Source organism: Chiloscyllium punctatum, chromosome 4 (assembly GCF_047496795.1).
Source record: "Chiloscyllium punctatum isolate Juve2018m chromosome 4, sChiPun1.3, whole genome shotgun sequence".
NCBI lineage: Eukaryota > Metazoa > Chordata > Chondrichthyes > Orectolobiformes > Hemiscylliidae > Chiloscyllium > Chiloscyllium punctatum.
In genome coordinates this window covers 98189618-98213659 of record NC_092742.1, presented here as the reverse complement: position 1 = coordinate 98213659, position 24042 = coordinate 98189618, and the positions used below count along the sequence as shown (strand labels likewise).

The 24042-nt window shown below is 45.2% G+C and overlaps 1 long non-coding RNA gene across 1 annotated transcript; it reads left to right on the top strand.

The window, feature by feature from the left end:
* The first annotated feature begins 14322 nt into the window (after positions 1 to 14322).
* LOC140476566 (uncharacterized) lies at positions 14323 to 21889 on the top strand. Its single transcript, XR_011960514.1, has 2 exons — positions 14323 to 14542; positions 16940 to 21889. It is a non-coding gene; the product is annotated as an uncharacterized lncRNA (long non-coding RNA).
* The last annotated feature ends 2153 nt before the right edge of the window (positions 21890 to 24042 follow it).

The following is a 24042-nucleotide window of genomic DNA, read 5'->3' as shown; positions in this document are numbered from 1 at the left end:
AGCCATGGCTAGAGAGTAATTTAAAATTTGTGTCAGAGCACCTGCAATTTCCTGCCTATCTCCCACAGCAGTCTGGAATCCAATTCATCCAGGTCAGGGGATTTGTCCGACTTTAAGTCTTAATAGAATCCATGTTAAACTCTGCAAAACTATACAGAGGGTTTGTCAGTCTGCCATAGCGTTGGGACACAGACAGACTTCACACCCGTTGTTTAAAATTCTTGAGAATGATTTGGAGGTGACAATGTTGGACTGGGGTGTACAAAATTAAAAATCACAGAACACAGGTTATAGTCCAACAGATTTATTTGGAAGCAGTAGCTTTCGGAGCGCTGCTCCTTCATCAGGTGGTTATAGAGTACTTGAGAATGTAATTTAAAAGAAGTTCTGGGATTTACATCAAAGAACAGAAACCAGCATATCCCATTCTAAAAGATGAATGGTTTAATCTAAGATTGTTTACTGTATCACATCTCCATGACAAATTCTGTGAGCATGCTCTTAACCTCCACAACCACCTCATGAAGGAGTGGTGCTCTGAAAGTCAGTGCTTCCAAATAATTCTGTTGGACTATAACCTCTTGTGCGATTTTTAACTTTGTACACCCCAGTCCAACACCATCACCTCCCAGTATATTCAAGACTGAGTTAAACGAAGTTTTTAATCAGTAAGGGAACTGAAGGTTATAGGAAAAGGCAGGCATATGCAAGCTGTGAAGCCCTTCCCATTAAAGAAACTGCTGCTGCTGTTGGACAGATTTGTGAGAAGACATCAGCCCTATCCAACATCAGTGGCACGTGCTGCCAAACATTATTTAATGCAACTTGTGCCACCTTATACATTTCTCTTTGCTGGGAGTATACAATTTCAACTGTATAACAAAAGTGCAATTTTATTTCTGGAAGATATGAAAATCTTGACCTCCCAATTCCCTGTTCCATGTATTTTATGGTTCAGTGGCCAGGTAACATCCACTGCCTATAATCACATTAAAAGCAGCCAGTTAAGTATAAAAGGTGTCAAGGGACGAAGGAACTTTAAGTCAGCAATAGTCAGCACATTTTAAAGACAGTGACCTAAAATTTATTAACCACAGTCTTGACGCCAGTAGTGATTTTGATTTACTGTGTTCTTTATATACATCATAATTACGTTCCCTACTCCCAAATTGCTCATCAAATCTTCAATGAGGTATGATTTACTGTAGCTCTGGGAGGATTGAAAACCTCGTTTTGGAGTGCTCTATTCAGTTTCTATTTGCTCAACATGTGAAGCCAATCACCCATAATGGCCATTCTTGGTACTGAACTTAGAATTTTACAGAACATTACAGCACAGTATAGACCCTTTGGCCCTCAGTGTTGCGCCGACCCACGGAACCGTTCTGAAGCCCGTCAATCCTACACTATTCCATTTTCATCCATATGTTTATCCAATGACCACTTAAATGCCCTTAAAGTTGGCAAGTCTACTACTGTTGCAAGCAGTGCATTCCATGCCCCTACTACTCTGAGTAAAGAAACTACCTCTGACATCTGTCCTATAGATAAGCTGCAGAGCTGGGCTGAGAGGTAGCAAATGGAGTTTAATGCGAAAAAATGTGAGGTGATTCACTTTGGTCGAAGTAACTGGAATGCAAAGTACTGGGCTAATGGTAAGATTCTTGGTAGTGTAGATGAGCAGAGTGATCTCGGTGTCCAGGTACACAGATCCTTGAAAGTTGCCACCCAGGTTGACAGGGTTAAGAAGGCATACAGTGTTTTAGCTTTTATTAATAGAGGGATCGAGTTCCAGAACTATGAGGTTATGCTACAGCTGAACAAAACTCTGGTGCAGCCTTACTTGGAGTATTGTGTACAGTTCTGGTCACTGCATTATAAGAAGGATGTGGAATCTTTGGAAAGGGTGCAGAGGAGATGTACTAGGATGTTGCCTGGTATGGAAGGAAGGTCTTATGAGGAAAGGCTGAGGGGCTTGAGGCTGTTTTCGTTGGAGAGCTTTTTTCCAAGTATGGTGACAGCGAGCACGAGGGGGCATAGCTTTAAATTGAGGGGTGGTAGATATAGGATAGATGTCAGAGGTAGTTTCTTTACTCAGAGAGTAGTAAGGGTATGGAATGCTTTGCCTGCAACGGCAGTAGATTCACCAACTTTAAGTACATTTAAGTCGTCATTGAACAAGCATAGGGACGTACATGGAATAGTGTAGTTTACATGGGCTTCAGATTGGTATTACAGGTCGGCGCAACATCAAGGGCCTGTACTGCGCTGTAATGTTCTATATTCTATATCTATCACCACTCAATTTAAAGTTATGTCTCCTCATGCTAGCCATCACCATGTGAGGAAAAAGGCTCTCATTGTCCACTCTATCTAACCCTCTGATTATCTTAAATGTCTCAATTAAGTCACCTCTCAACCTTCTCTCTCGTGAAAACAGTGTCAAGTCCCTCAGCCTTTCCTCATGAGACCTTCCCTCCATACCAGGCAACATCCTAGTAAATCTCGTCTGAACCCTTTCCAGAGTTTCTACATCCTTCCTATAATGCGGTGACCAGAACTGTACACAGTACTCCAAGTGTGGCCGAATCAGAGTTTGATACAGCTGCAACATAAATTCTGTGAGCATGATCTTAACCTCCACAACCACCTCATGAAGGAGTGGCATTCCGAAAGCTAGTATTTCCAAATAAACCTGATGTTGTGTGATTTTTAACTTTGAATATACTGAGCCACCCAGCCTCTGCAGTCCTCTGTGGTAAAGAATTCCGCAGATTCAATACCCTCTGAGAGAATAAGTTCTTCCTTAAAGTCGTAAAGGATGATTCCTTATTCTGAAATTGTGATCTCTGGTCCTAGACACTCCCACAAGGGGAAACAACCTCTCGACATCTACCCTGTCAAGTCATAGAGTCATAGAGATGTACAGCACGGAAACAGACCCTTCGATGTCCAACCCGTCTATGCCGACCAGATATCCTAACCCAATCTAGTCCCACCTGCAAGCACCCGGCCCATAACACTCCAAACTCTTCCTATTCGTATACCCATCCAAATGCCTCTTAAATGTTGCAATTGTACCAGCCTCCACCACTTCCTCTGGCAGTTCATTCCATACATGTACCACCCTCTGTGTGAAAAAGTGGCCCCTTAGGTCTCTTTTATATCTTTCCCCTCTCACCCTAAACCTATGCCCTCTAGTTCTGGACTCCCCAACCCCAGGGAAAAGACTTTGTCTATTTATCCTATCTATGCCCCTCATAATTTTGTAAACCTCTATAAGGTCACCCATCAGCCTCCGACGCTCCAGGGAAAACAGCCCCAGCCTGTTCAGCCTCTCCCTGTAGCTCAGATTCTCCAACCCTGGCAACATCCTTGTAAATCTTTGCTGAACCCTTTCAAGTTTCACAACATCTTTCCGATAGGAAGGAGACCAGAGTTGCACGCAATATTCCAACAGTGGCCTAACCGATGTCCTATACAGCCGCAACATGACCTCCCAACTCCTGTACTCAATACTCTGACCAATAAAGGAAAGCATACCAAATGCCTTCTTCACTATCCTATCTACCTGCAACTCCACTTTCAAGGAGCTATGAACCTGGACTCCAAGGTCTCTTTGTTCAGCAACACTCCCTAGGACCTTACCATTAAGTGTATAAGTCCTACTAAGATATGCTTTCCCAAAATGCAGCACCTCGCATTTATCTGAATTAAACTCCATCTGCCACTTCTCAGCCCATTGGCCCATCTGGTCCAGATCCTGTTGTAATCTGAGGTAATCCTCTTCACTGTCCACTACTCCTCCAATTTTGGTGTCATCTGTAAACTTATGCTCGCATCCAAATAATTTATGTAAATGACAAAAAGTAGAGGGCCCAGCACCAATCCTTGTGGCACTCCACTGGTCACAGGCCTCCAGTCTTCTATCTTTGAGCCAGTTCTGTATCCAAGTGGCTAGATCTCCCTGTATTCCATGAGATCTAACCTTGCTAATCAGTCTCCCATAGGGAACCTTGACGGACGCCTTACTGAAGTCCATATAGATCACATCTACTGCTCCGCCCTCATCAATCTTCTTTGTTACTTCTTCAAAAAACTCAATCAAGTTTGTGAGACATGATTTCCCACACACAAAGCCATGTTGACTATCCCAAATCAGTCCTTGCCTTTCCAAATACATGTACATCCTGTCCCTCAGGATTCCCTCCAACAACTTGCCCATCACCGAGGTCAGGCTCACCGGTCTATAGTTCCCTGGCTTGTCTTTACCACCCTTCTTAAACAGTGGTTCAAAGTTTGCCAACCTCCAGTCTTCCGGCACCTCACCTGTGACTATCGATGATACAAATATCTCACCAAGAGGCCCAGCAATCACTTCTCTAGCTTCCCACAGAGTTCTCGGGTAGACCTGATCAGGTCCTGCGGATTTATCCACCTTTAACCGTTTCAAGGCATCCAGCACTTCCTCCTATGTAATCTGGACATTTTGCAAGATGTCACCACCTATTTCCCTACAGTCTATATCTTCCATATCCTTTTCCACAGTAAATACTGATGCAAAATATTCATATAATATCTCCCCCATATTCTGTGGCTCCAAACAAAGGCCGCTTTGCTGATCTTTGAGGGGCCTTATTCTCTCCCTAGTTACCCTTTTGTCCTTAATATATTTGTAAAAACCCTTTGGATTCTCTTTAATTCTATTTGCCAACGCTATCTCATGTCCCCTTTTTGCCCTCCTGATTTCCCTCTTAAGTATACTCCTACATTCTTTATACTCTTCTAAGGATTCACTCGATCTATCCTGTCTATACCTGACATATGCTTCCTTCTTTTTCTTAACCAAACCCTCAATTTTTTTAGTCATTCAGCATTCCCTATACCTACCAGCCTTCCCTTTCACCCTGACAAGAATATACTTTCCCTGGATTCTTGTTATCTCATTTTTGAAGGCTTCCCATTTTCCAGCCGACCCTTTAACTGCGAACATCTGCCTCCAATCAGCTTTCGAAAGTTCTTGCCTAATACCGTCAAAATTGGCCTTTCTCCAATTTAGAACTTCAACTTTTAGATCTGGTCTACCCTTTTCCATCACTATTTTAAAACAAATAGAATTATGGTCGCTGGCCCCAAAATGCTCCCCCACTGACACCTCAGTCACCTGCCCTGCCTTATTTCCCAACAGTAGGTCAGGTTTTGCACCTTCTCTAGTAGGTACATCCACATACTGAATCAGAAAATTGTCTTGTACACACTTAAGAAATTCCTCTCCATCTAAACATTTAACACTATGGCAGTCCCAGTCGATGTTTGGAAAGTTAAAATCCCCGATCATAACTACCCTATTATTCTTACAGGTAGTTGAGATCTCCTTACAAGCTTGTTTCTCAATTTCCCTCTGATTATTGGGGGGGTCTATAATACAATCCCAATAAGGTATTCATCCCTTTCTTATTTCTCAGTTCCACCCAAATAACTTCCCTGGATGTATTTCCAGGAATATCCTCCCTCAGCACAGCTGTAATGCTATCACTTGTCAAAAACACCACTCCCTCTCTTCTCTTGCCTCCCTTTCTATCCTTCCTGTGGCATTTGTATCCTGGAATATTAAGCTGCCAGTCCTGCCCTGAGCCATGTTTCTGTAATTGCTATGATATCCCAATCCCATGTTCCTAACCATGCCCTGAGTTCATTTGCTTTCTCTGTTGGGCCCCTTGCAATGAAATAAGTGCAGTTTAATTTATTACTCCTACCTTGTCCCTGCCTGCCCTGACTGTTTGACTCACTTCTGTTCTCAGCCATACCCATCTCAGATCGATCTCTTTCCTCACTATCTCCCTAAGTCCCACCCTCCCACCTTACTAGTTTAAATCCTCCCAAGCAGTTCTAGCAAATTTCCCTGCCAGTATATTAGTCGCCTTCCAATTTAGGTACAATCTGTCCTTCTTGTACAGGTCACTTCTGCCCCAAAAGAGATTCCAATGATCCAAAAATATGAATCCTTCTCCCATTCACCAGCTCCTCAGCCATGCATTCATCTGCTCTATCCTCCTATTCCTGCCCTCACTAGCTCATAGCACTGGGAGTAATCCAGATATTACTACCAGGAAAGATGTGGATGCTTTAGAGAGGGTTCAGAGGAGGTTTACCAGGATGTTGCTTGGAATGGAGACCTTATCTTACGAAGAGAGGTTGACTGAGCTCGGACTTTTTTCATTGGAAAAAAGGAAGAGAGGGGACCTAGTTGAGGTGTACAAGATAATGAGAGGCATAGATAGAGTTGATAGCCAGAGACTTTTTCCCAGGGCAGAAATTGTTAACATGAGGGGTCATAGTTTTATGCTGTTTGGCAGAAAGTATAGAGGGGGTGTCAGAGGCGGATTCTTTACGCAGAGAGTTGTGAGAGCATGGAATGCGTTGCCAGCAGCAGATGTGGAAGCGAGGTCATTGGGGATATTTAAGAGACTGCTAGACATGCATTTGGTCGCAGAAATTTGAGGGTTCGTACATTACATGAGGATCAATGGTCGGCACAACATTGCGGGCTGAAGGGCCTGTTCTGTGCTGTATGTTCTATGTTCTATGTACTACCCTTGAGGACCTCCTTTTTAAATTTCTGCCGAACTCTCTCTAATCTCCCTTCAGAGTCTCAACTTTTTCCCTTCCAATATCATTGGTTCCAATGTGGACAATGACCTCTTGCTGGACTCTCTCCCTTGTGAGAACATTCTGCACCCTCTCTGAGACATCCTTGATCCTGGCACCAGGGAAACAACACACCTTTCTGCTTTTTCTCTGCTGGCCACAGAAATGTCTGTCTGTACTTCTGACTACAGAATCCCCTAACACAATTGATCTCTTGGAAGCCAATGTACCCCTTGTTGCATTAGAGCCAGTCTCAACACCAGAAACCTGGCTGTTCATGCTACGTTCCCCTGAGAATCCATCACCCCCTACATTTTCCAAAACAGCATACCTGTTTGAAATGGGTATATCCACAAAAGACTCCTGCACTAGCTGCCTACCTCTCTTACCCTTCCTGGAGTCAACCCATCTCCAAAGACTCTTGTGTGCTTCAATAAGGTCTCCTTTCATTCTTAACTCTTGTTGTGTTTACATCAGGTAGGCAAAGCAACAGTTTGATGGATGTTTGAATATCTTTTGTGGAGTCACGGGTTTAGAATTAACCAGAGTGTTGGCAAATGTTCAGTTGACTTCACTTTTTGTTCTTTATGCTTCTTGCCTATGGTGGCTATTTAAAGACAGCCAAGTACAGGGCAATCTGCTGATCAAACTGACTGTTGCTGCTACAATGGCTTGGGTACAAGTCTGGAGTATCATTCGTATAAGGCCCAGATTGTCATGAATGTCAACCTTCTCTTTAATTTAGAAGATTAAAGGATTCAACATTAGACAGTAAGCCTGGTATTTAGGTGTATATCAAGTGCAGTACCCTACCAATTGTGGAATATTCATGCACCTGAAATTGCTACAGGCTTTTACCAGTTGTCAGAATTGCTGAGTGCAATCAATAAATTTCACATTGAAATAAAACATTTTAAAATGCACTGACTTTAATGAGTTTTTAATGCTGAAATAATGCAATGTGTTCTAAGAATGTTTTTATAACATGGGAAGGAAGGAGTATGTCGGAAGCAAATTTTGAGAACCTATGTTCAAGTTGATACTATATTAATTTGTTTCGGCGGAGGGACACTATACTATGATCAAGAATTGCATTTTATTTTCTCTTGGAATTTCTGGTCTTCTCTGACATCAATGACTCAGTGCAGACTCAAATGTACGGTGTGAAAACTTTAATTACCTAATGGACAGTCATGCTTATTTGAAACTTCATAAACAGCCCTCAGCTAATTTTTGTTTTAGATGATTAGATTACGTACAATGCAGAAACAGGCCCTTCGGCCTAACAAGTCCACACCGACCCTCCGAAGAGCAACCCACCCAGACCCATTCCCCTACATTTACCCCTTCATCTAACACTACGGACAATTTACAATGGCCAATTCACTTAACCTGCACATCTTTGGACTGGGGAGGAAACTGGAGCATCTGGAGGAAACCCACGCAGACACGGGGAGAGTGTGCAAACTCTACACTTACAGTTGACCGAGGTGGGAATTGAACCTGGGCCTCTAGCACTGTGAGGCAGCAGTGCTAGCCACTGGGCCACCATGCCGCCCATTTATTTTTCATCTTAAAATTATCTTCAAACATGAGGCATCCTTCAATTAACTACCAGAAAAAAAAGGAACAGACATTTTCAGAACTGTTCACCAGTGCATTGACTTTACCAAACTTGCAATATTACACAGTCAATAGAGTGCCAACTGAGTCCTATAGTGGAATCTTGTTATGTCAGCTAGAATCTATTTTTATAAGCAAGCTGTGTCCAGCTCTGTTACCAAATCAAGCTGTAAAGTGCTTTTCTCCAGTGACATTTATGGATGTGAACATGAGATCAATGATTATGCTCCTATTGAACATATCCTGCAGAGGTACATATAATCAAGGAAGCATGGTGACTCTGTGGTTAGCACCAGGGTCTCAGGTTTGATTCCAGCCTTGGGTGACTGTCGGTGTGGAGTTTGCATATTCTCCCCACATCTGTGTGGATTTCCTCCGGGTGCTCTGGTTTCCTCCCACAGTCCAAAGATGTGCAGGTCAGGTGAATTTGCCTTGCTAAATTGCCCATAGTGTTAGGTGCATTACTCAGAGGGAAATGGGACTGGGTAGGTTACTCTTCGGAGGGTCAGTATGAAGTTGCTGGGCCGAATGGCCTGTTTCCACACTGTAGATAATCTAATCTGAGTGGATGTAGACCATTTGGCCTCTCAATCCTGCTCTGCCATACAATAAAATCATGGCTGATCTGATCATTTTCCACCCCACCTTCCTGCCTTTTCCTGTAACCATTGACTGCCTTCTGATTAAAAATCCGTCTCAGCCTTGAACATACTTAATGATACAGCCTCTGATATAGCGGTAAAGAATTCCACTGATTCACTTCACTCTGAGAAAATAAATTCCTCATAAGCTCTTCCTTAAATCAGTCACCCCTTTTTCTGAAATTGTGCCCCCCGCACTAATCAACACTGAGGGGAAACAACCTCTCTGCACCTACATTGTCCAAATCCCCTAAGAATCTCTTACTCAATAATGTTGCCTCTTGTTCTTCTAAACTCCGATGAATAAAGGCAAGAAAATCCCTGTACACACCTAAGATCATTCACGTAGTGAGCTTTCACTGTACTGCCTTCAATGCCAGTACAGCAAACTTTTTATTTAGCAGGATCAATGTAAAAACACACATAACAGAAATGTAATGCAGGCAGTACACACATCACTGTTAAATTTTACTTGCAGCATAAATCACTTAAGTAATAACACAACTTTGCCTTAGAATACTTACCAGCCGACAGCCTTCTCACAACCTCCACTGACTAACAGACATTGCGACGACACAGTTAACATCTGGGTATTTCAGGTATTAATTTTTCTTGGTTTATTGAGACTGTCAATAGGTGCTTATTAAAGCAAAGTTTGCGGTATATCTTTCCTTAGATTGATTACTGATTACAGATTGTCAGTAATCTGACAAGTGTATTTGTACTTTTGCAAGATTTCACTATTTTAAACTTCACATTCTTTGAAATAAAGGCCATTCTATTTGCCACCCCTCCTGGCTGCCAAACTTGGATGCTAGCTTTTGGTAATTCCGTACCTAGACCCCCCAATACTCCCTTCAGCTTTCTGCAGTGTTTCTCCATTTAAATCATATTCCACTCCTCTATTCTTGCCAAAGTGCATATATTCACACTTCCCGACATTATGTTTTATCTGCCAAGCTTTAGTTCACTCAATCTGTCTATATTTCTCTATGAATACTGTGTCAACCTCACCGCTTGCCTTCCCACCTATTTTTGTATTATCCTTGACAAATCTGGTGATAATATATTCACTTTTGACATCCAAGCCACTTGTGTATCGAAAATAATTTTGCCCCCAGTACTGAGCCTTGTGGTACCCCAGGTTTCCATCCTGAAATTATCAGCCTTATCCCAACTCTGACTTATTTCGGGAGTTAATCCTCCATGCTATTATATTATTTCCAAAATTATTATTAAGTAGCCTTATGTACAACACTTTACCTAATGCCTTTTGGAAATTCAAATATATTACATCCACTAATTTCCCTATATCTATCATGTTTACTACTTCCACAAAGAATCCTCATACATTTGTCAGGTATGATTTTCCGTTCATGAAGCCCGACTTGTTCATATTATGTATTTCTAAATATTCTATTATTACATTCTTCCTAAAAGACTAACCAGTCAACTAGCCAATTAACTGGGAGAAAGTGAGGACTGCAGATGCTGGAGATCAGAGCTGAAAATGTGTTGCTGGAAAAGCGCAGCAGGTCAGGCAGCATCCAAGGAGCAGGAGACTCGACATTTCGGGCATGAGCCCTGACTCCTTGGATGCTGCCTGACCTGCTGCGTTTTTCCTGCAACACATTTTCAGTAGCCAATTAACTGGTTAGATAACCAGTTAATGTTAGCTATCCAGTTTATAGTTATTGTTCTCTTCTCCCCTTTTAAATGAAAGTGTTACACTGGCAATTTTTCATTCCTCTGGGATTTTTCCAAAATCTAAGGATCCTAGGAAGATCAGTGTATCAACTATCTCCATAGCTACTTCTTTAATATTCTGGGATGCATTCCATTAGGTCCAGTAGACTTATCGGTCTTTAGCCTCAATAGTTTCCATCACTCTATTACTCTAGAGATATTCATTGTATTTACAGACATAGAGACATTGAGATGAATAGCATGGAAACAGATCCTTCAGTCCAACTCACCCATATCGACCAGATTATTTCTTTACCTCCTTTTGCCCTTTGATTATTTAATAATTTTGGAATGCTCTTAGTGTCTTCTACTGTGGAGATTTATGTGAGGTAATTATTCAACTCCTCTGCCATTTCTCAGTTCCCCATTATTTCCCTAGCCTCATTCTCTAAGAGGCCTATGTTCACTTTGGCCTTTCTCTTCCTTTTCATACTTTTAAAGGAGCTCTTGCTGCCTATTTTAAGTATTTCTTACTTGTTACCCTTATTTATTTTCTCCCACTTTTGGGGTCATCTTTTGTTAGTTTTTATAATTTTCCAATCCTCTAGCTTACTACTAAGTTTGCTACATTGTTTCTTTTTCTTCAATTTGATGCTATCCTTAACTTCACTGGTTAACCAAGATTGCCTTATTCCCCCACCACCCCACTTCTTAGAATCCTCCTTCCTCACTGGGACATATCTTTGCCTTGAGCCATGAGCAACCTTCTGAAATGGCTGCCATTGTTCTTCAACAGTCTTTGCTGCAGTCCATTCCAACCAATTCTGCCCCCATTCCTTTGTAACTAACCTTATTTAAGCTTAGCACAGTTGTTTCCTACCCAGTTTTCTCCCTCTCAGACTGAATACTAAATTCTATCCTATCATGATCAGTGTTTTCACAAATCTTTAACTCTGAGATCATTTTTTAAACCTGCCTTGTTACACATTAATAACTTGATCCCTTAGTTGATCCACAACATATTGTTCTAGAAAAATATATCAACACACTCTTTGAATTCTTCCTCATGGGTACCTCTGCCAATTTGATTAACCCAATCTAAATTAAGATTAAAGTGACTCATGGTTAGTATACCAACTGTGTGCTGATCTGAGCAATCCTAAATCTGTATTTTGGACCACCTTCCTTAACAAGAATCTATCTGCTTGAAAAATATTCTGGAACTCTGCTTCCATCACCTTTCCAGGAAGAGAGTTTTAAACAATCTCATCCCTCTTGGAGATACAGTATTGTCTCAGTCGCTCCTAATTCTTCTAAACAGATACAATCTCTGCCTGTCCAACCATTCCTCATAACAAAATCTGCCCAATCTTGTATTAGTCCAGTAAATCTGAACTGCTCTGTCTCTGAACTGCTTAAAACACATTTACATCCTTCTTTAAAAAGGGAGACCAATGCTATACACAGTACTCCAGATGTGACCTCACCAGTGCCCTGTAACTGAAGTATAACCTCCATGCTTTTGTACTCAATTCCCCTTGCACTAAATGATAACATTCTATTGGTTTTCTTCATTATTTGCTGTACCTGCATACTAACTGTTTGTGATTTTTGTAGAACACCTAGATCCCTCTGCATTTCAGAATTCTGAAATCTCTCATGAGATGCTTTCTTCTTCCTGTTAAAAGGTAATTTCTCATGTTCTCACATCATATCCTATTTGCCAAATCTTTCACTCAACCTCTTGGGGTCCTTATGTCCTTTTCATAATTTACTTTCCTACCTATTCTTGAGTTATCAGCATATTTAGCAAACCTTTGGTCCCTTCATTTAAGTCATTCGTACAAGCAGTAAGAAGTTAATGTTCCACCAACAAATCCTGTGGCACAGCACTTATTACATCTTGCCAACCTGAAAATGTCTCATTTATGCCAACTCTGCTTCCTGTTAAGCAGCCAATCTTCTGACTATGCCAATATAATATGCCCATATCATGAGCCTTTATTTTTCACAATAACTTTTGCTGTGGTACTTTCATCAAACGCCTTGTGAAAATCAGTGTTCAATAAATCCACTGGTTGCCTTTTATTCAGTATATGTTTCTTATATTATTTCTTCAAGGAACCCCAATAAATTGGCTAATGAATTCCCCTTCACAAAACCATGTTGATTCCACCTGATTACCTGAACTTACTGTAGTGCCTCACTGTAAGTTTAACTATAGTTTCTAACATTTTCCCTATGAAAGATATTAAGCAAAGTGCACTATAGTTTGCCATTCTCTGCCTCCTTTAATAAAATAATAACTTTCACTGTTTTCCAATTTCCAAATACCTTCCTCAAATTAAGAGTGTTTTGGAAAATTAAAATCAATGCATCAATGACCTCATGAGCCACTTCTTTTAAAACCCTAGAACAAAATTCATCAAGACTTGAAGACGTGACCCTGCAGTCCAGCAATCCCAACTCTCTAGTGACTGTGATTTTCCCAAGCTCCTCCCTGCCTTTAATTTCCTGACCTGTCATTGTTTCGGGATTATTACTTTTTCTCTCTCTGGTAAACACTGATGCAAAATATCTGTTCACTTCCACTGATGTCTGTTTCTTACATTATTAATTCTCTTCATGTGACAAAGGAACAGCGCTCTAAAAGTTTGTGATTTCAAATAAACATGTTGGACTATAACCTGGTCTTGTCTGACTTCTGACTTGTCCATCTGAGTACAACACTGGCACTTGCTCATTATTCTTAATTCTCCACTCAGTTTCTATATGCAACAACAGCAGGTATTATTGTGTTAGGCCACAGATCAGCCATGACCACAATGAATGGCAGAACAAGCTTAAGAGACTATTCTTGTTCCTACTGGGGACCAATGCTCATTTTGTTGGCACTGCTTCTTAAAATATCTGTAGAAACTATCATGTTTTTATTTTTCGAGCTGGTTTGCTCTTGTACTCATTTCTGTCTTCTTTGTCACATTTTTACTTCTTTTTCAAGCTCTGTCCAAATTTGGACCTGCCACGTCTTTGCAGAATTATACTTTTTTCTTTAAATTGGGCTGTTTAATCCTTCTTGTTACCCACGGGTAGCAAATCCATAGTTTGTATTTATTCACATTCTTTGGAACATATTCTATATATTCTGCAATATCCCCATTAATGTTGGCCACTACATTTCTAGATATTTTTAATCAGCCTGTTCTAAGGGGGTAGGGCTTAAATGTAGGCCTTGCAGCATACTCTTGACACTATCACTATATCTCTTATTGACCTTATCAAACTAATTTATCAATCCAGCTCTACTCTCATGTTCTTCTACACTACCCCTTCACTTTAATTGTGTTAAACGTGCAAAGTTACAAAGAAAGGTCCAGAAATAATATCTGCCAAACAGCTCTACAGAATACCAACACAAACTCAGCAAGCAGTACAGCTTCCTCCTATACTGCCCTCTCTGGTAGGGAGGCCTCCTCCCCAATGAGCGGCTTCCCTGATGATAGACAACTGGGTTCTCCAATCACGGTACACCATTGTCCCGACTGTTGACCAATGACAAGGAGGATGAAGGACGGGCCGGTGAGAAACCAGTGTGCTGATTGAGGCTGGGCAATAATCGCTCTATATGATGACCAATCGGAGCCGGGGGCCGCGGCTACCCCGCCTATCGGTGGTTGCGCAAGCCGGAAATCATGGTTGTGATGGGCAGAGCGGAGGGCCAATGGGAGAGAGAAGATTGTGAGCGCGCTGTCCCGCGGGGGGCGCGCCCCCGCTCGGGGCGGGCGGGTTGAGCAGAGGTGAAGATGGCGTTTGGGCGCCGGAAAGGATTAACGGAGGAGATGGATGGTGAAAGCAATGACAAATCGGAGCTTCGGCAGTGAGTAGATGACGGGAGAACAGCCGGCCCTGGAAATGACGGCGGGAAGTAGGATTAACGGCGCCCGGTGAGCAGCCGCGAGAAGTTTGGCGCCGTGTTGCATTATGGGAATTTGGAAGTCTTCCGCAAAAGAAAGCCCCTTGCCCCTCTCCCCCCCCCCCCCACCACCCCGCATCACCCCCCCCACCCCGCATCACCCCCCCCCCACCCCGCATCACCCCCCCCCCACCCCGCATCACCCCCCCCCACCCCGCATCACCCCGCATCCCCCCCCACCCCGCATCACCCCCCCCCCACCCCGCATCACCCCCCCCCACCCCGCATCACCCCCCCCACCCCGCATCACCCCCCCCCACCCCGCATCACCCCCCACCCACCCCGCATCACCCCCCACCCACCCCGCATCACCCCCCCCCCACCCCGCATCACCCCCCCCCCACCCCGCATCACCCCCCCCCCACCCCGCATCACCCCCCACCCACCCCGCATCACCCCCCACCCACCCCGCATCACCCCCCCCCCACCCCGCATCACCCCCCCCCACCCCGCATCACCCCCCCCCACCCCGCATCACCCCCCCCCCACCCCGCATCACCCCCACCCACCCCGCATCACCCCCTCTCTCCCCCCCCCTCCCCGCATCACCCCCCCCCTCCCCGCATCACCCCCCCCACCCCGCATCACCCCCCCCACCCCGCATCACCCCCTCTCCCCCCCCCCCACCCCGCATCACCCCCCCACCCCGCATCACCCCCCCACCCCGCATCACCCCCCCACCCCGCATCACCCCCCCACCCCGCATCACCTCCCCACACCCCACATCACCCCCCCCACCCCGCATCACCCCCCCCCCACCCCGCATCACCCCCCCCACCCCGCATCACCCCCCCCACCCCGCATCACCCCCCCCACCCCGCATCACCCCCCCCACCCCGCATCACCCCCCCCACCCCGCATCACCCCCCCCACCCCGCATCACCCCCCCCACCCCGCATCACCCCCCCCACCCCGCATCACCCCGCATCACCCCCCCCACCCCGCATCACCTCCCCCCACCCCGCATCGCCCCCCCCACCCCGCATCGCCCCCCCCCCCCAACCCCGCATCACCCCCCCCCAACCCCGCATCACCCCCCCCCAACCCCGCATCACCCCCCCCCAACCCCGCATCACCCCCCCCCCAACCCCGCATCACCCCCCCCCCCAACCCCGCATCACCCCCCCCCCAACCCCGCATCACCCCCCCCCAACCCCGCATCACCCCCCCCCAACCCCGCATCACCCCCCCCCCCCACCCCGCATCACCCCCCCCCCCACCCCGCATCACCCCCCCCCCCCACCCCGCATCACCCCCCCCCCCCCACCCTGCATCACCCCGCCCCCCCGCATCACCCCCTCTTTCCCCGCCCATCCCGCATCACCCCCTTTCTCCCCCCACCACCCCCTCTTCTCCCCCCCCCCCACCCCGCATCACCCTCTTCTCCCCCCCCCCACCCCGCATCGCCCCCACCCCCACCCCGCATCACCCCCCCCCCACCCCCACCCGGCATCACCCCCCCGCCCCCGAATCTCCCGCCCCCCCGTCCCCCCCCTCTTTCGCCCCCCACCGCCCCCTCTTCCCCCCGACCCCCCACCGCCCCCTCTTCCCTCCTCCCCCCCCCCCCCACCGCCCCCTCTTCCCCCCCCCACCCCCCCCGACTACCCCCTCTTCCCCTCCCCACCACCCCCTCTTCCCGCCCCCCCCCTCCCCACCACCCCCTCTTCCCCCCCAGCCCCCCCTACCACCCCCTCTTCCCCCCCCCCACCCCCTCTTCCCCCCCCCCACCCCCTCTCCCCCCCCCCCACCACCCCCTCTTTGCCCCCCCCCACCACCCCCTCTTCCCCCCCCCACCACCCCCCCCCACCACCACCCCCTCTTCCCCCCCCCCCCCACCACCACCCCCTCTTCTCCCCCCACCACCACCACCCCCTCTTCCCCCCCCCCACCACCACCACCACCCCCTCTTCCCCCCCCCCCACCACCACCACCCCCTCTTCCCCCCACCACCACCCCCTCTTCCCCCCCCTACCCCACACCAACCCCTCATCGCAACGCTCTCAACCCCACCCCCTCATGTATCTCCTCCCACCACCTCCCCCACTTCCTTCTCTCACACCCCACCCCGCCGCTCCCTTCCCCCACCCCGCCGCTCCCTTCCCCCACCCCGCCGCTCCCTTCCCCCTCTTCCCCCCCCCCCCCCATCCCACACCCTCTCTCTCCCCCAACCCCCCCCCCCCCCCACTCTTCGTCTCCCATATTCTTCTCCATCCCCTTACTACGCTACCCTGCTGTTCCTCCACATTCACTTTGTCTCATTTCTCTCTACCCATGCTGGTTTCTGTTCCCTGGGCTTTGAATTTTTATGGTGAGTGAGTGAATGAGCTAGTCTGTTATTGCTAATTGACTGCTTTTGTTTAAAATTCAGGTTGATTTCTTGCTGGCGTTACCAAACCATGTGGGACTGGTACAAAATCATCGCAGAAAGTAAAGTCTCTCAAATCTGCTTTGAAGCTGTCAAAACAACAAGCCTTCCCTGTACCAGCACTTCTGTTTTTATAAGCAGCAAGGTCTCAAATGGCCTGGATTAATGACTGTCCTGTTTGGGCTGTTTACTATCTCAATGAAGAATGGCGATATGATGATGATCACTGACCTCTAAGCTACACCAAGACCCTCAACCCCTCCTATCTCCACCTCCACCCACTAACCAGCCTTCTCCCCCTGCCAGTCTCTCAATCAGTACCCCACTCCCTGACAACCACCCTGTGTTAACTGTTCAAAAGCAAGCCACACTGCTTGAAGTGCACAATGCTCTGACTCCTGTAAGATCTGGTGTCACATCCATCATGCTGAATTACGCAGAAGTCGGAACCGACCATATCTTGTCAGTGTTGAGAAGAATCCAGGTGGGCATGTCCAAACCAGAACCTTGGTTCTGAAAATGTCAGACCTATTAAGTATCATGTGGTTGGATGAAGGCACCTGCACTGGAGACAAACGTGTTTCACTTCAACGCTGTTTAATCTTTGTGTGAATGTTCTTCACTTTGTTCCTGTCCCAGCGTGTGGCAAATGCAGTGTTAGCTTCACATCACGAGAGCCTGAGCCTAATAGCTAATACTGGCCCAGGGATTGCTGCTCTGCTTACAATGGCCTTCCATTCTCACCATACAACTAGACACTATTTCATCCGACATTGAGCTTCCCTTGTATTTAGTTGCCAGTGCTTGCTCACCTAAGCTTTCGTTTTGGTCTAATCCAGCGTCCGAATGCTGCTTTTGACTCGGAACCACCAGCTACTTAAGAATGTGCCAGGAGGAGATTGAACCCTTGCAGCCCCCTAACAGACATGGCACTGGGCCTGTTGCTAGTACTGCCCTCTTTCCACTCTGTTAACCACCTGCTGCTGTTGGTCGCAGATCAAATAAACAGAAAAGCACTTCCAGCTGGTCCTCCCACTCCACCCCAAACTTTTAAAACAAAACCCACTGTATGTAATGAGAGAGGCCAGCAGCCTGTCAGGGTGCCCTGAGCCTCTTGCCCAAAATGCTGACTAGCTTTTTTTTTTCTCTTGTTTGGAGGCGACTGCTGCTGAGTGCTTGCAGCATTCCCTGCTAATGGCCCTTGGATTGTCTGTGGGTTGACTGTTTCGACATTGCACAAGCTGTGATAAGCTGAGCGCAAAGTTCAAGATCATTTAACCCTGGGGCTAAGTGAGGTGAGCTGGGCTGGGTGCTTTGTCTGTGTCATCTGTAAGAGAAGCTGAGGGCACGCCTGGGGAATACCCTTGGATGTGTGGAGCACAGGGAAGTGGTTATTCCTTTGGCTTTTTCCCAATCACGCTCAAGCTTAGTCTGCAGCCAGTAGAGACCAATGAAGGTTTTCCAAATCCGTGGAGCAGTTCCATGACACACTTTTGGCTTTGACCTATGAGTTTTGTGCATCCAAGATCATCACAGGACGCATGTTAAGTATCATCCAGTCAGAGCAGTAGAGGATTGATTCCTGGTGTGGGCATTGTACACCATCTTATTGCATCCCAGATAACAGTGACACCAAGTCAGAATGGCCAGCTTGTGGGGTCAGTTTCTCCACAGCAGCAAGAAAAACCCTTCAGTCACATGGAGATTCTCTTTCATTTCTTTTAAATGTTAGGATGTAATATCCTAAAGTTTTTAGCCTGCACAAGATGTTTCCTATATGAGAAGCCAGATCAACTGGCATCTGCATACAATCAGTGACCTCTTCAGCCAGTCTCATTCTCACTGGTATCAGCCCCACAAAGAGCTTCACTGGGACTGATCTGTGTTGTGACTGAGCCCTGTTAGATGAGCAATAGCAGAAGCATTGGGGCTGGAGTGGAGTCTTGAGCTGTTTGTACATAGCGCAGTATCAGTAGAATAGAGTGCTATCCTTTACCCCTCTCATTTTTAGGACTTTTTCAAACTTGCATTTTTGTTTAACTTTTAGTTTTTCATTTAGATAAAAGTTCGGGCTGTGCAATACTATTAACGTGAAAAATAAATGTCACGATTAGTTTTTAAAACAAAAACAGAACAACAAAATCACCAATGTCTTCCATTTGGAGATGTATAGTTCCACACCACTTTAGTGCTTCAGTAGCAGCTGTAGTGCCAAACCTTAGAGGCAGTGCATGAGGTTAGCGGAGCTTGCCATGAGCGGTTTAACCGAACTTTTTTTTTAACAGGGCGTAGCTTAATGAACTAACCAGGGTCCAGGTTTATCCAGCAAGCTGATTTGAGGAATGTCAGGATGGAAACCAGAGTCTCATTGTTGTGCTTATGGCCTCCCATCTCTTATGTAGAGTTTAGTGAACCCAGCTGCTTGAGATTGCTGGCTGTCAGCTTTAGATTTGATGGAAGGTGGTAGTTTTCTTATACAGAGTTTCAGGAAAGTGGTCTGACCCACCAGCTTGAGAAGGGGAGCGTTCAGACTTGCTTTCCGCGAACTGAATAGATTGTATCGGTCATCTGAACAGTTACCAACCTTGATCACTTATCTGGGAGTTACGAGATCATCTTTGTAGGCAGTGGTTGAGGGAAGCTTTGGCTCCACATCATTGTGTTGTGCAGCTCATATTGGTTGCTTGTACATAAGACACTGAGCCCCACTACCTGTAGAGCTTAAAACAGTGCCCAGCAATACTTGTATTTATGGTGTAGCAGTATTATCAATTGGAGTGACTTCTGCTTTCACCAAGAGTGCAGTTACAGTATAAACACTGCCTGACTCGGGACTTGGTGAGACTCCTGGGTCTTTGCTTGTGCCCAGCTTACGTGAGGCAGGTTTGGTGTTGGTTGAAGCTGAAATCTTTTTTCCTGAATATGATACTACCATGTGAATGCAGTCCTAATGTAGCAGCAGCTCGACTCTATGTAGTTAACGCTGCGTAAGAGCAATGCCTGAAGCTGGCCTGTTCATTGGTGGGTTTCACTCTAATTTTTTTTAACACTGGGGCAGGAGCCACCAACCCACCATTTAGCACACACCTGACTGTCACAGATGAGAATACTTATCCAGTCGTTCTGTGATGTGACCTTTTGCAGCGAGGACAGTGGGATTTACCATATTTAGTGAACATCGTAGAACCTTAGAAAAGGCTTTACTTTTTCTTTTAGGCAACATCCCTCATGCTGACTGAAATTAATTTCAGAGATCAGATTGTAGTGCAACTGTCACTGTTCATTTTTTTTTGATAAAGTAGCTAGCGCTTTGCAAAATAATTCAAGCTTTGGGTAAGATTATTAAATACCTCCTGGGTTTCACCTGCAAATGAAACTCGTAGCACAAATTGTAGTCACATTAAAATGCAAATAAAGCCATATGATTTTAGAGTATGTGCCATTAGTAGCAATAACTGTTGTACATGTGTTAGTAATGCTGTTGCCAGTATAGGAAAGAATGAACTTGGAAGAGCAGTGGTTGACAAATGACCAAACAGACCTCAACCTAGTTTTTCTGGAACAGGCTGAATTGTAGAGTTGGAAACCTTCAAACGCGGAGCATTGGCATTGCTCTATACCCATCAACGTTTGGACTAGCCAGCAATACCTGTGATATCGTGGGTGCAATGCTTGAATGGTTCCTGACAGCTGCTGCCTAAGCTCACTGAAGCTGGAAGTATCAATGCAGCATCCTTGGGAGGAGAAAATGCTAACAGGACGAACAAAAAACAGGCCCTGTTCCAGGAAGTCCCAGACTGAGCACAGCCTGCTTCCCATGGACTGTGAATGCTCGTTTTTTTTTAAACTGTCCTGGGAGGCCGCTATCTGTTGAGGCAGCAGGTTCAAGGCTCACTGCTGCACAGAGCTGGGTACAGGAAACAAGAATTCAACTGGAAACGTGTCGATGGAATGTTGGACTGACCACAAAAATCCAGGGTGAAGGAGGCTGAGTTTTTAATTATGCATGTTCAAAAATGTATTATACAGTAGCTAGATCTGTCATGAAATCAGTCTGATGTTTAATTATGCATTATCAAACACTGAGCAATAGGAATTAAAATATACGGCAGATATACCATCCTGTTCATTATTGTTCAGCCTGCAAAGCTAATTCTCTTGTAAAGAGACCGAGAGAATGAAGCATTGTGCTGTACAGCTAACAGGGCAGGGACTTTTGGAGGATTGAGGGAGCACTGGGTATAATCCAGTGGTGATCCCACAGTGAATCTGTGCACGGATTTGACTGTTGCTGGTTTGCTGGGGGTTGGCAGTGTATGTTTTGATTTCCCCTGTTTTATGTCCAGGCCATCCAACTGTCGTTTCAGAAGTGGAGTAGACCACACAGAAATGAAACTTCAACCACTGAGCTGGGCTAGATGCTCCCCTCCCAGTGCCTGCTATCTGCACTGACTAATCAAACTGGAATGGGTCAAACAGAGTTTGGATAAAGTTTGTAGCTCAGGTTGAGGTTCTCAATGTAAGTTTGCTCGCTGAGCTAGAAGCTTCACTGGAGGCTCACTGATGACATTGCGTAGTATAGTAACGAAACATCTGAAAGTGAACCTTCCAGCTCAGCAAGCAAACTTACATCCAGATGGGTCAAACGCTTAGGTTGCAGCGTAATGCCTCAATCCTCAATCTCTCTTCAATAGGGCAGTGCTGGATTTATAACATTCTGCTGTCTAAATTTGTTATTTGAATCTTTTTTTATGGAATTACAGTGCTAAATGTTTTCTAGATGCATGAGGCAGCTTGCATTAAACTATGCATTTCAGAGAGAAGGGATGAGAATTGCATGAATCACTCACTGCTGTAGAATGATCCCTCGAGCAGTCTGATTGCTCTAACTTCACCTCTGTACAGAACTAACAGCAATAAAAGACCCGTGTGCCAATGGTGCACTAGTGTTTATTATGTGTATTTTTGTCTCTTTCTTCGTGGAAGATAAGGCCGTGCCCCCCTCCAGATTTGGAGATTGAGAGCAAAGTTTGGAGGAGATGAGTGCGGAGACAGGCGATAGAGAGTAGCTAAACAGTGCAGGAAGGCACTCCTCAGTGCTTGCAATTTCACATCAATAAACAGGGTCATTTTAAGAGGAGGTTCTCAGTGGTGGTTCTGGTGTATTCTACAGATTGGAATTAAATTGCTGGAGAAATGTAGCTAGAAAGAACTTTTTAAAAAGATCTTATTGTATAAGTTTCTACAATTACTTGAAAAGGAAACAGATAATTTTGTGAGTTTGATCTGTCCCTTTGAGAGCATAAAACCAGGGAATTAATAATGGGAGCTAAGGAAATGATGGAAGAATTGAACAGGGATTTTGATTGTCTTCACTGTACAAGACAAAATCCCAACACTTAAAAATCAAGGAAGGAAGGACCTTAAATCAACGTCAAAGTCAGGATATTTCCAACCGTTGTATAGTGTGTTGATGAGGACATATCTGAAGTACTTTGTATTATATTGCTAAATTAGGGTTCAGGAAGATTGTACTGGAATGTTGCTGGGAGTAGAGGGTTGCCATTGTAAAAATAGGCTGGGACTTTTTCACTGGAGAGTAGGACATTGAGAAGTGAATTTATAGAGGTTTATAAAGTCATAAGGGGCATAGATAATGTGAATAGCAAAGGCCTGTCTTTCCTTTAGACAGAGTTAGTTCAAAACGAGGGGATGTATTCTTAAGGTGAGACAAAGTTTTGAAAAAGACAATGGGCAATTTCTTTTACACATAGTGGTGAATATGTGAGGAAAAACTGTCAGAGGAAGTGGTGGATGCAGGTACAGTTACAGCATTGAAATGACATTTGGATAATTACATAAATGTTAGAGAGATAAAGGCCAAATGATGGTATGTGGGGCTAGTTTGGTTTGGGAACATGGTTGGCATGCAATAGTTGGACCAAAGTGTTTATTTCCATGCTGTATGGCTATGATTCTATGAATAGGGTCTTAAAAGATGTGGCTGCAAAGATAGCGGGTGGAAACATTGTTTGTGATCTCTAAGTTTCCTAGGAACTGAAAAGGTCACAGAAACTCAGAAATCACAACAATCTGCTGGACAAATACAAAATGAATTTAGACAGGTAAACTAAATGTGTTTTTTATCTTTAAAGGGGTGGGATGGCAGCAAGACTTATCCTGGGAGAGTGGTTGTTTAACTTGAAAGGTCTTGTTCCATGGGTTCAGGGACAGATCAGCATCTTTGAACACCCTGGAAAATAAGAATGTGAGCATAATTAGGCCACTTGGAACATCACGTCTGCTCCACCATTCGATTATGGTTGATATGTATCTTAACCCCCATTCACCTGCCTTCTCCCTGTAAGCCTTAATCCCCTTACTAATCTACCTCTGTCTTAAATACACTCAATGACTTGCCTCCACAGCCTTCTGCGGCAATGGGTTCACCACCTTCTGGCTGAAGAAATTCCTCTTCATCTCAATTCTAAAGGGTCATCCCTTCACTCTGAGACTGTACCCTTGGGTCCTGTCTCTCTTATTAGTGAAAACATCACTCTATCCAGGGCTCTCAGTTTTCTGTAAGTTTCAATGAGATCCCCCTTATCTTTCTAAAATCCGTCGAGTACAGACCCAAAATCTTCATGTGATCCTCAAACAACAAGCCCTTCATTCTCAGGATCATTCTTGTAGAAGATGATGGAAGATAGTAGGGGGTATGGTCCATACAACTGCCTGATTTGATAGGCTGGACAGTGAAAACAATAATTGTGTCTAACTTTAAAACTGGACAAAGTTAAAAATTACACAACACCAGGTTTATTTGGAAGCACTTGCTTTTGGAAGAGGATCATAAGACTCAGAATTCACAGTGAACGATTACAGTATCATGCATCTGAAATGATACATTGAACAAACCTAGATTGTTGTTGAGTCTCATCCTTTAAAAAGGGTTTAAGTTCATTAATATATAAACCCCAGAACTTCTTTTAAGTTACATTCTCGCAATAACTTAAGGTTTTATATATTAAAAAGTGACAGCTTAGCTCAGACAATGCATTAAAGGTGTGAAGTTAGAGTTCGTCTGTATCCCAATTTTGAGTCAG